We start from the raw sequence: 6,000 nt of genomic DNA, 5'->3' as shown, positions 1-6,000 counted from the left end.
GAGAGAGAGAGAGAGAGAGAGAGAGAGAGAGAGAGAGAGAGAGAGAGAGTTTTTATTATTTTTCGACTTTATAAACTGTCTCTGTGGGTCCAAATATATCAAAGTCCAGATGACTAAGGTAAGCCAGTTCTGATCATTAAATGGCCTTTCCCCTCCCAGTGTTCACCAGAGAGCTTGTGGGATTTTCAGCAGAACAACAACAGACAATGTCAGACCTCCTTGAAAGTCTTGAAGCAGTATAGACACTGGATGACCACTTCTCAGATATAGAAAGAAGTCCTTCTGATCATGAGTTGGACAGGATAACCGCTGAAGTCTCTTTCAACCCTTCTGTGATTCTGTGAATGGTGCACTTGGCAAACAAGCTTCTGGGGTGTAGCCCAGGGTAAGAAAGGTGCCCAGAAGGGATCATGAATGGAGAGTTAATCCTTAATACAGAGTGATTAGTGGTAAAAGTTAACAGTAGAGGGTGTTTAGAAAGGGATGTGAAAGTGGGAGCTAAGAGGCCCTGAGTATGTATCTGTGGGCGTTTTTTCAGGTATGGATCCTCTGGCAATTTGAGGTGTGTTCAGGGTGCAGGTCCCTGGATGTTTACTGGTATTTGGGAGTATGACTCTACACAGACTTTAGCTTATTCCTTAGGGTGAACTCAACTTATGAGCCATGAGGAAAATGAAGATTGGTACAGCACGCAGAGGCCAACAACCCCAGACCATGTATCTAGCCAGCAGGCTCAGGGGTGTGATTTATCCCAGTGCTAATCCCTGTGGAGCGATTCTAGCCTCTGCATTTGCACCATCAACCCACATTCCTGAAATGGTGACTACCTCATCTCCACCTCTCAGAATTCTTATTTACTTTCAAGACTGAGTTCAAGTACTATCCTTTGTGGAGAAACCTGACCTGACTCCTTTAGTTTCTAAAGTTCTCTCCCTTTGCAAATAACCTCATCTGTGTACTGTGTATTTATCTTTACCTATGGACAGTTTGTATTTCTTGAGGGCAAACTTCTTGAGGGCAAGTACTATTTCACGTTTACCTTGACTTCCTCACTGTGTGCTTTGCACATAGGAGATATTAAGTGTTTACTGAATTGAATCTGAGGACTGTGATGACAAACTGACAGATTCTATGTCTCAAGTGGCCCAGTCCTGATCCTGTAACAATGTTCAGGCAGGAATAAGAAAGCATGGTGTGCGCACGAGGGGAAGAGAAGCAAGCACATGAGCATGGTCCCAGGGCGTGAGTGTCAGTGTGAGTGGGGCCATGCCAGTGTGCATGCGTGAAAGCAGAAGAGCAGCGAATAAGGCTTAGGAAGCGGGTAAACGGTTCCGTGTGGCTGCAAAGTCGAGTGTCTGAGGGCACTAATGAGAAACGAAGTAGGAGAGGTAGGTTGGAATCAGATTTTGGAAGGATTTAAATGTCTGAATAGGGGATTAAACTACAGTTTATCCCAAGGGTTATGAACAGGAAGCCAGCCAGTGAAGGATTCTGAACACGAAAATGGCATCAATTAGCCAATCAAGCAATTATTAAGTTACTACTGGGGTCAGACAGTGTCCTGGGCTGTGGGGACACAAATTCAAAGAATGCAAAGACCTGTTCTTACAAGCTTGCTTTCTAACGGGAGAGACTACAGTACAAATGTACCAGCGCTACCTGAGGCTCAAGGTTTATTTCCCTAAGACTCTCCTCATTGGTCCTCTTTGAGAACGAAGGACAAGCTACAACAGTCCTCATTGGTGGAGATGCATTAATGAAGGCTGCGCACCTGTGTGAGGGGCGCTGTGGGCGAGACCTTGGAAGAAGAGCCTGCTCTTCTGGCTTCCCTCCTCCTCCCCGGGTTCCAGGTTCTCTGGAGGGAGGGAGCCTTACCTGGCGAAAAAGACGCTGGAAAGAGCTGAGGCTCCATCTTGTCTCTATCCCCGGCGTCCTACACTAGAGACTTCAAGGAATATCCCCTTGGGTGAGATATGGGGCGTCTCTTCCTAAGCCGGGGTGGGGAACCTGTGGCCCCGCGGTCACATATGGCCCGCTAGGTCCTCAAGTGCCAAGACCTAGAGCCCCGCGGTCCCAGGTTCCCCACCCCTGTGCTACGCGGTCACCAACCTCCCACAGGAGTGGAGCATGGCGGGATCATGCTCCACGAGGAGACTCTATAGAGGTGCCACTTATTTGAGACCAGGCTTACACCAGTACTTAAAGAGGAAATTTAAAGAAAAAGACTACAAGGCAGTTAGTAGGGGAGGGAGGGAGGGAGGGCAGGCACTAGCAGTTGAAGGAAAACAGGCAAAGACTTCACATAGAATAATAATAGCTAACATTAATTTATCAAACACCGGCACTTAGCACTTTACAAATATCACTCATTTGATCCTCGCAACAATCCTGGGAGGCAGGCGCTATTATTATGCTCATTTTACGGATGAGGAAACTGAGGTTAAATAACTGTGAAGGGTCACACAACTAGTAAGTGTATGAGGTTGGATTTAAACTCGGGTCTTCCTGACTTCCAGTTTATCCACCAGCACTACCAAGAATGTCTTGTCTGAGATTCATCCTGAAAGAAGTGTTTTGTTTTGTTTTGCTTTTACTAAGGCAATAGGGAGCCACTGAAGTTTATTGAATACAGGAGTAAAATGGTCAGACCTATTTTTAAGAATCATTGGATTATTTTGGTAGTTGTGTGAAAGGCACACTGGAAGGAGGAAACTAATGAGTTTTGCTACAGAAGTAGTCTAGGACAGTAGTCTCCAAATTTTTTTATTACATACCCCATTAGTAAAACTTTTTTTTGTACACACACATACTGCATATATATATATATATGAATTATTTACAAAATATATGTGTGTACAACTACACTAATAATTGTGGGCATTATGCAACTTTCATCAGACAAATGGAAACTAAAAAGTGATGAGTTGATATTTGACTTGAGAGGCCATAGGGAGCCCCTGGAGTTTATATTGTAAAAGTTTAGATGAAGGAACTAAAGGAGCATCTGGTTACCACGTAGGGTGAATTTTTCTTTAAGAAATGGAAAAACAGGCAGCTAGGTGGTGCAGTGAATAGAGCACCAGCCCTGGAGTCAGGAGGACCTGAGTTTAAATCCAGCCTCAGACACTTAACATAAAACTAGCCGTGTGACCTTGGGCAAGTCACTTAACCCCAATTGCCCTACCTTCCCCCCCCCCTCCAAAAAGCAAAAAAAAAAAATCTACAAGAAAAAGAAATGGGAAAAGGTGGCAGCTCAGAGTCAAGATGGCAAAGAAAAGGAAGGGAATTCCTGCAAATAACTTTAATGCCTCAAAACAAATTCTGGAGTGGCAGAACCCACAAAAAGATGGGGTGAAACAATTTTCCAGCCCAAGACATCTAGATGGTCAACAAGAAAGGTCTGTTACACCAGAGTGAGAGTGGAACACACAGGACTTGCCCCCTTGAGCACCTTGAGGGTGACTGAATCAGTGGCTGTAGCGGTGGCTTCCAGAGCCCTCATTCCACAGAAGTTAAGAGGATTGGATAACTAGTCAGAAGGAGATTACAAGGGTCACTTTACTGGCATTGGAGGCATGACTCTCGAATTGCCCATACTTGGGTCGAGGTGCCAGTCCCAGCATGAAGAGGAGCACTAGCACAGCAGAACTTGCAGCTGCAAGGGAGCAGAGAACCCTGGTCATAGTGTCCAGGACTGAAAAGAGCGCTTGTAGTCACTCACAGGCCAGGAAAGCTGTAAATACATTTCTCCTGGGGCGGCCAGGTGGCTCCGCGAGTGAGAGCACCGGCTCCAGTGTCGGGATGACCTGGATCAAATCTGGGCTCAGATACTCAGCACCACACCCAGAAATAACTGGCCATGTAACCTTGAGCAAGTTACTTAACCCCGATTGCTTTAAAAAAAAAAATTCATCTCTCCTTAGATCGTACCACTGTGAAAGAACTAAAAATTTACAAGGCCCCAGAATTAGCTCTAAGAACAGCTGCACAAAAAAACCCAAAGTGATCAGAGAAAAGGGAAAAGGACCTATATGTACAAAAATATTGATAGCAGCTCTTTTTGTGAGGGCAAAAAGTTGGAACTTGAGAGGATGCCATTGACTGGGGAATGGCTAAACAAGTTGTGGTATATGGTTGTGATAGAATATAATTGTGCTGTAAGAAATGAAGAACAGGACATTCTTAGAAAAACCTGAAAAGACTTACATGAAATAATGCAAAGTGAAATGAGCAGAACCAGAGGAACACTGTACATAGTAAAAGCAATATTGTATGATGATCATCTATGAATGATTTAGCTACACTCAGCAATGCAATGATCCAAGACAATTCCAAAGGGCATGATATCCATCTCCAGAGAAGGAACTGATGGAGTCTGAATGCAGATTGAAGCATACTTTTTTAAACTTCATTTTTCTTGGGAGTGTTTTTTTGTCTGTGTTTTCTTTCACAACATGACTAACATGAAAATGCGTCCTGCAAGACTGCACATGTATAACTTATATCAAATTGCTTGCTTTCTCATTGAGGGAGGGAAGGGATGGAGGGAGAGAATGAATTTGGAGCTCAAAATTTTTAAAAAGCAAATGGTAAAAAATTGTTTTTACGTATAATTGAGAAAGATAAAGTAGTAATTAAATATTTTTTAAAAAGGAAAAAGTGGATATAGGGCTTCAGTATGAAAAGGAGAGAAGACAGTCTCAACGCTACAGAGATGAATCTTAACCTGAGAGGCACCCTGGGGTAGTGGATAGAAAGCCAGTCTTAAAGCTAGAAGCACCTGGATTCAACACCCCACCCCAGACAATAACTGACTACATGACCTTGAGCAAGTTATTTAACTTTTTGGTTCCACAGTCAACTCTCTAAGATTATATATTGCAGAGAAGGTGCCAACCTACTTTGGAAGAGGGAGCTCCCTCACCTGGGAGTTCCCTACATCAATGAAATCCAACTCCAGTCCTTATCCCTTGGAAACTTTAGAGGAAGCAGTTTGAGGGGAATGATGAGGTTGCAAGCCTGGGCTGAGATCTAAGGAAGCAGCCACTTGTCCTCAAAGGAACGATTAGTGAATTCATAGATGCTGCCAGTTGAAAGATCATCCCAGGAAGGGTGGAGAAAGAAGAGATGAGCAGTGTTGGTTGATAGCTTCCTGCTGAAGAGTGAAGAAACTAGAACCTGACGATGGGAGTGGGGAGATGGTGGAAGGGGATATATATCTATATATACACATACATACATACATTTATATACACACATATACATATGCACACATACACACACATGCTGGTTTTTTGGACTATGTAAGGACCTCCCAAGATTTCTCCAAGAAGAAGAATATTATGCCATTCTGGTGATTAACGTGGATAGTGATGATAGTGCCAGGAGGACTCCAGAAAGGATGGGAAAGAGTGCAAAGGCTTGAGCAAGAAAATGGCACAGATGGTCAAAAGTGACTACTTCATCTTAGAATTCATGATATAGGAGAGCTGTGGATGGTCTGAGATACACCTTTGATTTAGGAAAAAGAGATTTCACAGGTTCCAAAGAGGAGACAGGTGGGATCACCAGACCTAAACTAGAAGGGAAGTCAATTCAAGGATTTAGAATTACAAATAAGTACAGATGGGATGTCATGTGAAAGAGTCAATTCGACTAGTAAGTAGAGTATGTCAAGTGTAATAATAAGCCTGGAAAAGGAAATCTGAAGCCGGCTTGTAAAAGGCATACCAGAGGAGTTATTTTATTTGTATTTACTTATTTGTGTACACATTGTTTTCCCCAAATGAATGTAACTACTAGTCTTTGTCTTAGTGCCCCCAGAATCCCCTGCCTGTCATATTGCAGCTGCTTCATAGATATTACTGACTCATGAGATTACTTGGCCTCAAAAACATAACTAAGAATTGATCGGTGGATGTTAATAAGGAGGAAGATTTCAATTCTATACAAGAGAAAACATAGCATTATTTAGAGTTGGCTTCTCCTCACCTGCCCTTT

Source organism: Petaurus breviceps, unplaced genomic scaffold (assembly GCF_028583685.1).
Source record: "Petaurus breviceps papuanus isolate PSGF00001 unplaced genomic scaffold, PetGlider_PUasm1.0 84, whole genome shotgun sequence".
Classification (NCBI taxonomy): domain Eukaryota; kingdom Metazoa; phylum Chordata; class Mammalia; order Diprotodontia; family Petauridae; genus Petaurus; species Petaurus breviceps.
The sequence above is the reverse complement of the archived record's forward strand: the minus strand, read 5'-3'. Positions refer to the sequence as shown.